Source organism: Mauremys reevesii, linkage group 3 (assembly GCF_016161935.1).
Source record: "Mauremys reevesii isolate NIE-2019 linkage group 3, ASM1616193v1, whole genome shotgun sequence".
NCBI lineage: Eukaryota > Metazoa > Chordata > Testudines > Geoemydidae > Mauremys > Mauremys reevesii.
In genome coordinates, this window is record NC_052625.1 from 89,354,286 (window position 1) to 89,369,326 (window position 15,041).

At 41.8% G+C, this 15,041-nt stretch overlaps 1 protein-coding gene and 1 long non-coding RNA gene across 3 annotated transcripts in view; one reads left to right on the plus strand and one right to left on the minus strand.

The window, feature by feature from the left end:
* LOC120400717 overlaps positions 1 to 14,962 on the plus strand; it is a 43,804-nt gene extending 28,842 nt beyond the window's left edge. The window contains exons 3-4 of the long non-coding RNA XR_005596023.1: positions 10,714 to 10,752; positions 14,813 to 14,962. This is a non-coding gene — a long non-coding RNA (uncharacterized LOC120400717). The remainder of the gene's footprint in view (positions 1 to 10,713; positions 10,753 to 14,812) is intronic.
* PACRG (parkin coregulated) overlaps positions 1 to 15,041 on the minus strand; it is a 473,656-nt gene that overhangs the window by 90,197 nt on the left and 368,418 nt on the right. The gene's annotated exons all lie outside the window — the stretch shown is intronic.

Below are 15,041 nucleotides of genomic sequence, written 5' to 3' on the forward strand. Positions count from 1 at the left end.
GCTGTCGGAGGTTATAGAGCACCACGCCTGGAGGAAGCGGGAAAGGCGATTCGAAAATAATAGGGATGGATCCTGGGGGGAGTGTGGCGGGCCGTCCTCGGGCGTCCCGTCAAAAGGCCGGTTTCGGGCCCTGAGGGGCCTTGGAGGGGCCCTGAGTCTGGTTACGCCTACCCCCCGACTGCCTGCGGCGGTAGGGGGCCGTCCGGCGATTATTAAATGGCCTAGACCTGGCCTGGGTGAAGGGCCGGTAGGGCTGCTGCCGGAAAGGCCGTCTCTGGGTGGCCGGCGTGTGCATACCGAGAGTCCGGATAGCAATCCTCCCGTCCTTCAGGGTCTGAATTCTCGAGTCCGTTTTTTCTGAGAATAGACCCTGTGCATCGAACGGGAGGTCCTGGAGGGTATATTGTACCTCCGGCGGCAAGGTGGAGGATTGCAGCCAGGCAATGCGCCGCATGGTTATTCCAGACACCATAGTCCTGGCTCCTGAGTCAGCGGAGTCCAAGGCTGCCCGAATTAGGGTCCTGGAGGCCGTCCTGCCCTCATCCAGGAGCGCCGAGAATTCCCGGCGGGAGTCTTGCGGGGTCAGCTCCGAAAATTTTCCGAGGCACCCTAAGATGTTGTAAGTGTACCTGGACAGGAGCGCCATCTGGTTCGCTATGCGAAGCTGAAGGCCACCCGCTGAATAAATTTTTCGCCCCAGTAGGTCCATGCGCCGCGACTCCTTTGACTTTGGCGCCGCGGCTGCCTGTCCATGTCTCTCCCGGTCATTTACCGATTGGACCACTAGAGAGTCCGGGGTGGGGTGTACATAAAAGTACTCGTAGCCCTTAGGCGGGACAGAGTATTTTCTCTCCACCCCTCGGGCCGTGGGGGGGACTGAGGAGGGTGACTGCCAGATTGTGGTATTGTTCCGCTGAATAGTGCGGATAAAGGGTAATGCCACTCACACTGGAGCGTCCGAACCCACAACATCCGTTATAGGGTCATCGTCCTCCGTGACCTCCTCAACGGGCAGGTTCATGGCCTTTGCCACCCGGCGGAGAAGGTCCTGATGCGCCTTCAGGTCAATAGGCGGGGGTTCAGATGTTGATGCCCCCGCCACCGCCTCGTCAGGTGAGGAGGACGAGGAGTGGCCCGGCAGCACCTCCTCGGATGTCTGGTCCGCCCCTGGGCGGTCAGGCGCCACGGACTCCGGCCCCGGTGCCGGGCCTGGTGGCGAGACAGCCTGTTCCTGTGGGGACGGAGGGGGCCTGCTAACCGTGGCCTCCGGTACTGAGCGCCCCGTAGGCGCTTGTCTCGTCGGCAGGGGAGGCCCTTGCTCGTGATGGGCCCAGGGAACCCAATATCCCCAGTGTTGGGGTCCAAAGTCCCGTCCCTGAGACGCTGCCCTGAAATCCACTGCGCTGCCCTCAGGCTGGAGCGAAGCCTCCATCAGCAACTGTTTAAGGCGCAAGTCCCGCTCCTTTCTCGTCCGGGGTTTGAAGGCCACGCAGATCGGGCACTTGTCCGTTCTATGAGCCTCCCCAAGGCAGCGAAGGCACGAGTCGTGCGGGTCACTCACCGGCATGTGCCGCTGGCAAGCCGCGCAGGGCTTGAATCCCGGTGCCCCGGGCATAAGCCCGCACCGGGCGCGGAAGAAGAGGGGCTAACCCCTCTAATTCCCTATTTACACTATTTAACTATAAAAACTATACAACTATCAAACTAACTAACGAACTATATACAATAATAAATGGAGAAACGCTAGGGCTGTGGAGGTAAGGGAGCACTCCACTGTTCCAACTGGCCATCACGGGCGGCAAGAAGGAACTGAGGAGCGGACGGGCCGGCTGGCATATATAACAGGCGCCATGGAGGCGCCACTCCAGGGGGCGCCAGCCGGCCCGCCGGAGTTGCTAGGGTAAAAATGTTCCGGAGAGCCGTGCACGCACGGCGCGCACACCTACATTGGAATGCATAGGAGCAATCACTCGAAGAAGAACCTTTTTTCCTCAAGATTCCTAGCTTAATTCTGGAGACTCAAGGAATTCATGAATAAGAATCCAAATTCTGGGATAAATTATCCAAATCCAAAGTGAACTTGGATACTTTTGAATTGCGCCATCACAGGTAAAAACTGAGTCACTTCAAAGGAGAGGATACTTGATTAAGAACTTCATGTTTGGGCGAAGATGTTTGATTTTTTGTCTGTGACTGGCTAAAATCCTTCCCTTGTAGAGTAAGAATTTAATTACAATGTGACTACAATGAAAACTTTATTATTTACAGAATAATTTTAGAGCATTCTAAAAGTGTAACTACTACCGAGGGCGGGTGGACACAAAAAGTGCATTATGCTGCTTTCATCCACATTCTTCACCAAGCACATATAAGTGGATAAAATTACAGGGTTGAATGCCTTTAAAGCAGAGGTATTCGGTTTCTGAGAGAAAGTGAGAACTACAATTAGTTTATTTGCAGAAAATAATTATAGTGTTTCATTTGGTAGCAAAAAGGTTGCAAAATAGTTTAAATGTTTTCTCACATTCATAATTTTCTGAAAAATTCTCCCTTTTATTTTATTTATGTTAATTATTTAGATTTTAGACTTTAAAATAATTCCACACCAAAATGGGTACTGCTCCAAAACTCTGAGCAACTCTGTCAAATATGCAAAAAACTACAATAGTACAGAAATTAAAACAAAATCACTGAAAACAGCAGCATTTCTCCTTCCTCTCACCCTACAAACTTAATCTAATCACCATTCAACAGACTAATATGACTAAAATCCCCAAGCAGCCACTGCACATTCTCACCAGAGGAGCTCCCATTCTCAATTCCCTCCACCCCCACCAAATTTGCAGAGCATCTGAGGGTATGTCTACAGTGCACTTAAAACACCTGCAGCTGGCCTGTGTCAGCAGACTTGGGCTTGTGGGGCTCAGGTTGCAGGGCTATAAAATTGTGGTGTAGATGTTTGGTCTCAGGCTGGAGCCCAAGCTCTGGGACCTGGCAAGAGTCTCTACTCTGGGTGTGGAATAGGTCCCTCACTTGATATATAATTATTAATAATAATTGTTTATGTTAAATGTATAATGCTGCAGGGGAAATCTCAAGTTTTCCATTTCCTGGGGCAGGTGGGGGCCAAGAAGGAAAGGCTTTGGAGTGATATGCTTTGGGATGCCCATTGCCTCCACAATAACTTCCCAGTCTGCCTTTCATCCTATGAATATTCTTCCTTTGAGGCTCTCCACTCTTTCCAACTTATGGCTGTATTTAGACACAACTATGTCCATTGGACTTAGTGTGCTGCTGGAACATACTTGTACATTTGCTAAAGTCTGACCTAGCACTGAGATTATGTGGCGTGACATGTGAAAACTCTTCCTCCCTTGTGGAAGGATGGCAGAAGTGGCCCTTGTTAAGATAAGGGAGGGGAAAAAAGTGGTGTAGGAAGCCTGTATGCTAGTGGAAGGAGGAGTAAAAAAAGCTGATTCTACTGAAAATTGGACAAAACCCTAGCATCAATATAACCTACCGTGGCACCAGAATTATGTTGCTAAACTGTGTTGATCCAGTAAATCAGGACATCTAGTCTTCCTGTCCAAGGTATACTGAAAAGTAGCTTACCCATTCTGGAAGGGACTACATTTCCCTCAATAAAGCTGCTACGTTTTTCTTTCCTCATCCCACCAGGAACTTTCACTTCCCTGAAAAAGCCCTCACCTCTTAACTTCTGTCCCTCATGGCTATTCTTCTTCTTCTTAATATTAATTTTTAGAGCTACTAAGCACACCCAACTCCAGTTGAAATCAGTGGTATATCTGGTTGCTCAACTCCTGTGAAAATCAGAGTTCAAACGTGTTTTCTATCTTCAGAACATTCCCAGAGCCTCCTGACATAATAAGGAATGAGACTTCAGGGCAAATGTCAGTGAAATTACTCTGTATTTACAGAGTAGTAACTGATATCAGAATTTGGCTGGCAAGGGGTGGAATTTGACATTGCAGAGCTAGGCTACCAAGTTAGTTGCAGTTAACGTCTTTGAAAAGATAATCAATATGCTGTCTTTTAAACCACTAAAAGTATTTTTGTTTAGCACTGGGAGCAACAGAGGATCCATTGATGCTGATTGTTTAAATGCTGGCTATGAACTTGCCTCTTAAAACTCATTTCCTTTCATTTAAAAAAAAGTCACATGGAAATGGTTTATATGGAGTACAAATGTAACATTTTTTGTAAAAAGATTAACGTATAATACTGCAGTCCAGTATGAAAGATAAAACAGAACAGAAAAACACTCTGAACTGAGAGGATGCCAGCACAAAAACTCTGGTTGTGATATGCAATGTTTAAAAGCACTGGATAACAAATGACCAGCGCATAAAATATCTGAATGAATTAACCTTTTTTTTTCCTGTTAAAAAAGTTGCATTAATAACATGGATATGCACAAGTCCATGGGTCCGGATCTAATGCATCTGAGGGTGCTGAGGGAGTTGGCTGATGTGACTGCAGAGCCACTGGCCATTATCTTTGAAAACTCATGGCAATCGGGGGAAGTGAGCTAGACAAATTGGAGGATTTGCCTAAAAGAAATCTGATGATGTTCAACAAGGACAAGAATACCATGCACTGCTACAGGCTGGGGACTGAGTGGCTAAGTGGCAATTCTACAGAAAAGGACCTGGGGATTACAGTGGATGAGAAGCTGGATATGAGTCAACCATGTGCCCTTTTTGCCAAGAAGGCTAATGGCATATTGGGCTGCATTAGTAGGAGCATTGCCAGCAGATTGAGGGAATTGATTATTCCCCTCTATTCGGCACTGGTGAGGCCATATTTGGAGTATTGTGTCCAGTTTGGGGCCCCCTATAACAGAAAGGATGTGGACAAATTGGAGAGAGTCCGGAGGAGGGCAACGAAAATGATTAGAGGGCTGGGGCACATATTATGAGGAGAGGCTGAGGGAACTGGGGTTATTTAGTCTGCAGACGAGAAGAGTGAGGGGGGATTTGATAGCAGCCTTCAACTACCTGAAGGGGGGTTCCAAAGAGGATGGAGCTAGACTGTTCTCAGTGATGACAGATGACAGAACAAGGAGCAATGGTCTCAACTTTCAGTGGGGGAGGTCTAAGTTGGCTATTAGGAAAAACTATTTCACTAGGACGGCGGTGAAGCACTGGAATGGGTTACCTAGGGAGGTGGTGGAATCTCCATCCTTAGAGGTTTTTAAGGCCCGGCTTGACAAAGCCCTGACTGGGATGATTTAGTTGGGGTTGGTCCTGCTTTGAGCAGGGGGTTGGACTAGATGACCTCCAGAGGTCTCTTCCAACCCTAATCTTCTATGATTCCACAACTAAACTTTTTGTAACTGATGCATGTTTCTCTTTGGTCCATAGTTTTTAATAGTTCTCCACCATACAAAGCATTTTTACATACAAAACAAATGTCCAATTTATGGGTTCACATTACATAAAGCAGTATGGAGTAATTACCCGCTATATTATATTCCACACCAAAATTAACTTGCTGTCAGTTCATCTTGTGGCTTTGCCTATGCCAAAATCAACAAGAGGAAGAATTTAGTCATATAGCTAATATTTGTTTTGATTAAACAAGGGTAACATACTACGATTATAATTCTCTAATTTAGCATCCCTGGTAAACCTTTTGGGCAATTTTCAGCCATCAGTTAAAACCCATCCATCTCAGATCTTTGTAGAATTTCCTCTCATTTGAATTATATTAAAGTGGTTTCCAGTCATAAAAGACTGGGATAGAAATCTTGCAAAGAGGGGAAAAATGCAATTCTTGATCAGATCAGATAATTACATTTATTATTTTCATCTTCTAAAGGAGAAATATTAGGAGGGAAAGATTAAACTAACTAAGGGTACCTTCATCCTTAATATTATCATCCTATTCTTATATCAGTAGTTCTGTCATCCCAAAGGATCTCATTCTCAATGTGCGTTTTAAACGTAATGAGAATAACTTCACCCAGCACTGTGGAAAAGGCATTTTTGAAGAGGAACACAAAAGGTTGTTTAACAGAGCACCATGCACGGTATTTTAGGATATGAGGTGAAAGTACTGTACCTAACTGAACTGTAGGAGAAATTAAGGTGAGAAAATGTAATGGCAAGGAGCATGTCTAGTCGTCAGAGCCACAGGGTCTGCGAGTTCTGTTCATGGCTCTATCAGTGATGATGTATTTACCTCTGCATGTCTCAGTTTCTCCGTCTATATGACAAAGTTAATATTACTTTTGTAAAGCATTTTCATATCCTCCAATGAAAGGCTCTGTTTAGGAACAAAGCATTATTATAATTATCATAACACAGGTGTTGAGGAATTAATGTTCATAAAGTAACTGTGAAATCCATGAATGAGAAATGATATTATGAGTGACAAGTATTATTGATATTAGAATTCTCAAAATTAAAATTTGGCTAGGAAACTAGGGTTAACACTTTCCACCCATTCAAAAAGTGCAACAGGATCTTGTAGTGACAATTGTGGCCTCAGTTTTGTGTCTCATAAGAAAGCTGGCCCTTTCAAAAGCGCAGTGGCCCTTAAAATCACACTGAGTTATTGGTTCAGTACTGATTTAGACTGAACACAGTTACATCCTGAATGACCAACAACAGTTCTTCCAGCAACTTGGCCCCTCCCTTCCTTTGTCCTTCCATTTACGATATCTCTTTTTAACTAAACCTCACCTCAACATTTTGCCAGTTCAGTCAAAAATCTGAAATCTCTGGGCCACTGCTGTTAGTTTTTTAATAAATCGTGGAATACTGGGGAAATTCCAGAATCCTGGAAGACTGCTGTGAGACAGAGAGCCAGGAGCCCAGAGTTGACCCAGCACTCTGGTCAGTAAGGCACTAGCTGTTTGCCCTGGAATTGATTTAATTGGGAGATGAGTGCTCAATGGCTTAATTAGCAGGAGGCGGAGAAGCTAATGAGAACAATCAACTCATCAGCTGGAAACAGTTAAAGAAGAGGAGGGAAGTGCAAGGGGAGGAGGCTGGCAGGAGCCAAGGGATACAGAATCTCAGGATGAGATCTTTACCTCTCCCTCCCACAAGAGTGAGCTAAGCAGGGCTGGCTCTAGGTTTTTTGCTGCCCCAAGCAAAAAACAAAAAACTCCAAGAGCGCAATTGCTGAAGCAAAAAAAAAGCAAAAAAAAAAAATGGTGGCCGGAATGCCGTCCCTGAAATTGTGTCGCCCCAAGCATGTGCTTGGTTTGCTAGTGCCTAGAGCAAGTCCTGGAGCTAAGGGGGAAGTCTATTGTCCCCTTGTATGTTGCTGCATGAGGCTGTACTGGTGAAGCGGACCCAATAAATAAGACAGTGGTGCTTACAAATGAAGAAGCATCCAGGCTGGTTGTGGTGGTCCGAAGGGCAGAGAAAATAGTCCTGTTGCATGCTAATATTGTGCCAATAGTCAAACAGGTAAATGGGATGATCCAACTATCTACAGGCCAGTTAGCCTTACACCACGTGTTCCTATTGGGATTCCTCAGAGATCGGTAGTAGGTCTGAAACTATTTAACATTTTCATCAGTGATCTGGAATTAAATATAAAATCACTGCTGCTAAACATTTTTAGATGACATGAAGATTACCAGAGTGGTAAATAACAATGGGGGCAGGGCAGTAATACAGAGTGATCTGGCTCACTTGGTTAACTGGGTCCATCCAAATAAAAATACATTTTAATATAGCCATGTTAAGGAACTGTTAGTAGATGGTAGCAGGGTCCACAAAGCCAGAGTTCTGAAGGAACTCAAATATGAAATTACAGAACTACTAACTGTGGTATGTAACCCATCATTTAAATCAGCTTCTGTACTAGATGACTGGATAATAGCTAATGTGACACCAATTTTTTAAAAAGGCTCCAGAGGCAATCCCGGCAATTACAGGCCGGTAAGTCTAACTTCAGTACCAGGCAAACTGGTTGAAACTATAGTAAAGTACAGAATTCTCAGACACAGAGGAACATGATTTGTTGGGGAAGAGTCAACAAGGTTTTTGTAAAGGGGAATCATGCCTCACCAAGCTATTAGAATTCCTTGAGGGGGGTCAACAAACACGTGAACAAGGGTGATCCAGTGAATATAGTATACTTAGACTTTAAGAAAGCCTTTGACAAGGTCCCTTACCAAAGGCTCTTAAGCAAAGTAAGCAGTCATGGGATGAGAGGAAAGGTCCTCTCCTGGATCAGTAACTGGTTAAAATATAGGAAATTAAGGGTAGGAATAAATGGCCAATTTTCAGAATGGATAGTGGTAAATAGTGGTGTCCCCCAGGGGTCTATAGTGGGACCAGTACTCTTCAACATATTCGTAAATGATCTTGAAAAGGGGTAAACAATGAGGTTGTGAAATTTGAAGACAATACAAAATTACTAAACATAGTTAAGACCAAAGCAGACTGTGAAGAGTTAGAAAGGAATCTCCCAAAACTGGGTGACTGGGCAACAAAATGAAAAACGAAATTCAGTGTTGATAAATGCAAAGTAACGCACATTGGAAAAATATATTCCCAACTATACATATAAAATGATGGGGTCTAAATTAGCCGTTACCACTCAGAAAGAGATCTTGGAGTCATTGTGGATAGTTCTCTGAAAACATCTGCTCAATGTACAGCAGCAGTCAAAAAAGTGAACAGAATGTTAGGAACCATTAGGAAAGGGATAGACATTTTGAATACTGTGTGCAGATCTCGATGCCCAATCTCAAAAAAGATGTTTTGGAATTGGAAAAGGTACAGAGAAGGGCAACTAAAATGACTAAGGGTATGGAACAGTTTCTGTATGAGGAGAGTTTAAAAAGACTGGGACTTTTCAGTTTGGAAAAGAGATGATTAAGAGGGGATATGATAGAGGTCTATAAAATCTTGACTTGTGTGGAGAAAGTGAATAAGGAAGTGTTATTTCCTCCTTCACATAACTCAAGAACTAGGGGTCACCAAACTAAATTAATAGGCAGCAGGTTTAAACCAAAGAAAAGGAAGTACTTCTTCACACAACACATAGTCAACCTGTGAGCCTCTTTACCAGGGGATGTTGTGAAGGCCAAAACTATAACAGGATTCAAAAGAGAACTAGATAAATTAATGAAGGATAGGTCCATCAATGGCTATTAGCCAGGATGGGCAGGGATGCAACACCATGCTCTGAGTGTCCCTACCCTCTGTTCGCCAGAAGCTGGGAGTGGATGATAGGGGATAGATCCCTTGATGATTGCCTGTTCTGTTCATTCCCTCTGAAGCACCTGGCATTTGCCACTGTCAGAAGACAGGATATTGGGCTAGATGGACCATTGGTCTGACCCAGTATGGCTGTTCTTATGTACTTATGTTCAGATGCAAAATTATACATCTAGGACCAGGAATACAAGCTATACATACAGAATAGGGGACTGTGCCCTGGAAAACAGTGACTCTGGGCTTGTCTATATAGAGAGTTAGTGTGCAGTAAATGCAGATGTAAATCTATAGCACCCTAGCCTACCACTAACTGGCTTTGTGGAGCCTGTCACCATCCACTAAAAGTTCCTTAATACAATTTGATCTACTCCCATTTCAGATCAAAGCACAGTAAAAAACTTTTAGTGGGTGGTAGCAGGATCCGCATGGCCAGTTAGTGCACAGCAGTCTATTGTGCTGTAGATTTAGACCCCAGCACTAACTCTTCAGATAGATAAACCTCTGGAAAAGGATATGAGATCCTTGACTATATAAACAGGAGTGTAATGAGCAGAAATAGGGAGGTGATTTCATCTCTGTATATGACACTGGCAAGACCAATACTGAAATATTAGAGGGGTAGCCGTGTTAGTCTGTATCCACAAAAACAGTGAGGAGTCCGGTGGCACCTTAAAAACGAACAGATTTATTTGGGCATAAGCTTTCATGGGTAAAAAACCCCTTGCATCTGAAGAAGTGGGTTTTTTATCCACGAAAGCTTATGCCCAAATAAATCTGTTCGTTTTTAAGGTGCCACCGGACTCCTCACTGTTTTTACTGAAATATTGTGTCTAATTCTGGTGCCCACATTTTAAAAGGATGTTGAAAATTTGGAGAGGATACAGAAAAGAGTTATAAAGATGATTTGAAGCCTGGGAATGCCTTACAGTGAGAGATTTAAAGAGCTTATCAAAAAGAAGATTGAGAGGTGACTTGATTACAGTGTTTAAGTGCCTTCACGGGGAGAAAATACTGCATACTAATGGCCTCTTTAATCTAGTGGAGGAAGGCATTACAAGAACCAGTGTCTGGAAGCTGGAGCCAGACTAATTTAAATTAGAAATTAGGCACAAACTTTTAACAGTGAGCGTGATTAGCCACTGGAACAAACTATCAAGGGAAGGAGCAGTTTCTAAGTCTCTTGAGATCTTCAGATCAGGACTGGTGCCTTTCTGGAAGATATGTCTTAGCCAAACACAAGTTACGCTTTAGTCAAATACAAGGTATTGGGCTCAGTTGAGGGGCTACTGGGTGAAATTTAATGGCCTGGGATATTCAGGAGGTCAGACTAGATGATCTATCTAATGGTCCCTTCTGGCTTTAATCTACACGGTGTTATTCAGCACCTAATACAATGGGGCTCCATTCTCAATTAGTCCTTAGGCACTGTCATAGTAAACATAATAATAAGTGCTGCTGTAATACAAATAATAAATAATTTTAACAAGTGTTTTCTTTTCTTTTACAGAGATGTTGTGGTCCTATGAGGAGGACAGAGAACTGTGAGGTAAGTGCCCTGGAATTTACTCCCAGATCTGCCTGAACTCCCTCTTTGTCCTTAAGCAAGTCTGCCCCTCAGTTTCTTCAGCCGTAAAATCTGAGATCTATAGAAGAAAACTGCCCTGTCCTCATCATTATTTACCACTCTGCTAAGTCTTATTACTGTATGGCCAAGAAGGATGGAAACTGGTATAAAGGTGTGAGATGCAGAATACCACCAGTGAATACTGCCAATGCACAGACACTAGAGAGAACGGGCCAGATAACAAAGCTGTATCCATTTACACCAGCTGAGAAGCTGGTCCATTTGTTTGTTCCAAGAAGTAAAATGAAGGGTAGATGTTTAAAAGGCCAGGCCTGATTAGGTCATTAAAAATAAGTGAACAAATTTAATGTAAAAAGTGAGTTGTCCAGAAGAATTCTAGAGAATTGAACATCAATAATCATTAAGAATTACCCATATTTCCCTGTTAAAAAGTATCCATTTCCAGGTTTACCAGTTTTCACTAGCCTCCTCATTTAAAATAATTTTTACAGTTATGTCTGAAAAAAATTCCACGTTAACTCATCACCGCTGCTGGATCATGAGTCTGTCTAAGCATCATTTCTAATGGAATAGTGAAGCAAACTGAAAAACAACATTGCTGGCTGTTCAGTGCTCTATATCCTCCTGCAGCATTAAATGGCCTATATACAAAAGGAATGCTCTGGACACTTAACATTCATTTAACAGTCTCAAGTGTAAAATGAAAGTTCTTCATTATTGTATAGTCTGTTATCTGTCAGAATAATCCTTCTAAGGATTTAGACACATTATTATTATGGAGTTACTGGTTGTGACTCCATCATTAAGGCAGTCTTGAAAAATGCAGTTATTAAAGTGAGTTCCATTCATTTTTATAGGTGCAACAAAAATATTTCCTCCCCAAAGTCACACCTCTGATTAAAGGCATATAGACTGAATATTTGTGAATGATTTAAGTGACTGAATTGAAAAGGTTAGAAGTCAGAAGCGTTTTGTAAATGCCCCCTTTCTGAAAAATTTCACTAGTTTAAAACACTTCTTTGGGTCTCTCTAATTAAAACACAGGAAAGTTATACTTATACACAGCTATTGTTAGTGTCTCCAGTTTATGGTATGTGCTGAATTAATATTTACAAAATAAATTATTTATTTACCTTTGTGTCAGAATTTCTTCCATTTACCTTAAGGCACATGACAAATGACACATCCGGGATATTCATAGGGGCTAGGACAAGATGTCAAGTACCTGCAGCAGTGCCGCATGCAGTAGCTGCCTTTTGCATCATACCTTGAAGCTTTATACCCTCCTGTCAGAGGGTTCATCTGCTCCTTGTTTCTGTCCCCACCAGTGTAAAGTGCAATATTGTAAGAAACAGCATAGTATATACGGTCATGGTTAAGGGTGCTATATGAATTTGTATTTCTTATTCATACTTATGTATGAGAATGTAATGGTTGAAGTATTATGTGCGAAAGAGCTAGTCACTAGTCACTAACAAGTGCTAATTTTGTGGAAGAATCTTAACTCAGGACTATTTTTAGTGTTTAGAAACTGTTTAGAAATTGGTATCAGCAACCTCAAGTTCCATGTTAATACATTTTTGTTATGCTGGAATAGTACAAGAAATTAGAATGTTAAATATGGACATTGGTTATGTCTTTTGTTTATTGTTTGTGGCTAATTTAAAAGGATGGAGTGAAGATTCTATTTCAAATGACTGAAGTTCGATAAGAATATAATAAAACTTTGTTATAGCAAACTCTTATGAAGTGACATTTCTGGCAAAGTCTGATTTCTTTCACTTCGTTCCAATACAGCAAAAACAATGTGAGAGAATTAAACTCCCATTATGTTGAAGAATCACCACAGCATATAGGATCTGTGATATTTTAATTTAAACTAAGTCATTGTCATCTATTTTGTGCTGATTTAAGAAAACAAAACTGAAATGTTTCATAACTAAATCAATAAGGAAGAACATGTAATTTCAGCCACTTATATTTTGAGTATGCATCCATAAATTCTCTGTGTGGCTATTTCAGAAGTTAATCAGAAGAGATGGCTTTTTTGCTTTTGACATATGGAGTCTTCTGATTAAATGAAATTTATATGTGACATAGCATTCGTTTCAATGTAATTTCTTTGGTGGATTCTCCTGAGTGGCCTGGCAGCCCTGCAGGCATATCTGCTAACATTCATCTTTTAAGCCTGCAACTCAGCAAGTTGAACGGGCTTATCAGCTTCTAAGCATCTGCTGGACAAATCTCAGATTCTTCACTCATATAAATATGCATTTTTTCAATATCAGTAGAATTGCATATCCTCAGTTCTGTAACCATCTCTCTCATACAGCCCAATTCTTCCAAAGGCAAATGAACAACTTAACCAAGCTACAAAACAAAGTAAATCAATTATACCATAGGCCATGGTTTTCAGTCTTATTTGTCCCATTTGTATACCCTGGTGAAAAATAGAGATAATCCTTCTGGAAGAAGACAGCAAACTTGTTCTGCAGTCACATGATAACTCGTTTCACATGACAGTAAACATTTTTTCCTTGACCATTCACGCATATTTATTCTTGAAAAACAAAGAAGAAAAAAAACCAGACAATAAAATAACTGCAGATAGCAGAATCCTGATCTTATTAAATCAATATCAAAACTCCAACTGATGTCAGTGGAATCAAGATTTGGCTTTAAAGGATTTGGGGTGAAATCTAGGCTTCAGTGAAGTCAATGGCAAAAATTCCATTGACTTCAAAGGAACCAGGATTTCGCACCTAATATATAAGAGAAACATAGGAACAAAGATACAAAACTTTAAATTGAAGGCAGATGAGCTGATATTACTGAGGAAAGAAAAGGTACAGAACCATGCTCAGAACAGTGCAAAATAGAAATAATTGATTATTTTTAGATTTTGAAATACTGTCAAGTTGAAATTTTTAAATTTTTAAATACTGTCAAATTGAGCATGTCTCCAAAGTCCCATATATCTGGCTGTCATGGTATAATTTTTCAGTAATTTGCCAAATTTAGTACTCTTATGTCATCTGCACCTCACTCAACTCCATCTGAAATTTTAGATGGCACATATTGGTTATTTATCGCTAACTGGAACTGCCAACACAGATCTCTGCTCTTGGGACCAGATCTCCTCAGGGGAGGGGACCCACCATATGCATGTCTCATTCATTTTGTGTGAAAGAAGGACTTAACTGTCTCTGCCACACACCCCTTACCTGGACCCCACTGAGTGCTTCTGTGGGTGCATGCTTGTGACATCCAGTCATCAAGTGCTAGGAAATGCGGACAAGATTTATTAAGTAACTCTGCAGTAACATACTACTGAATTGCTATTGGGGACCCAAGCATAACATGCTTTCTGGAAGTGGTTTGCCTGTGAGATTGGTTTATTCTCCATAGAAATGCATAGTGTTGTACTAGGTATGAGTATAGACTACTGTCGGATTTTCAAAATGTTTATCTGCAATATGGCTTCCTGGGAATTTGACAAAATGACTCTAAGTCCCCTAGCTGTGCGACCAAGCTAAGTTGGAAGCATCCATCTCTATCATGATAATGGGCTAGTGCTGAGCAAAGAGAACTCAAGGAAATTGAAAGGAAAAGTTCACCATGCTGCTGCCTGAGAAAATACTAAGCACTCAGGTAAGCCTGAAGAGGATACATTCAGAATCTTGCAAAATGTGACAACTAATTTTCATGATACTGTTGGACTAAGTATCCTGAGGCATGAGCAAACAGTCACCAGCAAATTGACTGGTGACTCAGAAGTGCAAATTCTTCCTCCAACTACAATACATTAATGTGGGAGAAATACAGATGCTACTAAGGAATAGAAGACTGCCTCTATATAGCTGAGACTCTAAAACAGTTGAAGAGACTCTCTAATGTCTCTTCTGAGCTTAAGCAATAGTGCAGCAAAGAGAGAATAAGTTATATACATTACTTATTCAGTATATCTGTACATTTTCCTCTGTGTGTTATCTCTTATTATGTATTATCTATGTTACCACAGGTATAATCTGTTGTGCTAGCTGTTGATAGAGCAGACTTCTGGACCCAATCTCTCACCTACCAGTTGTCCAGGTGTGAATATTGTTTACCTGGGGGCCAAGACAATGAAGGTCATCTGCCATGAAGAACAGGCTTCATTACATTTTTTTTCTGTGAGAAAGTAAAATATCTAGCCTATAGTACTTTAAACAGTCTAAAGTGTAATCTATTATCAATTTATTTTATAATTT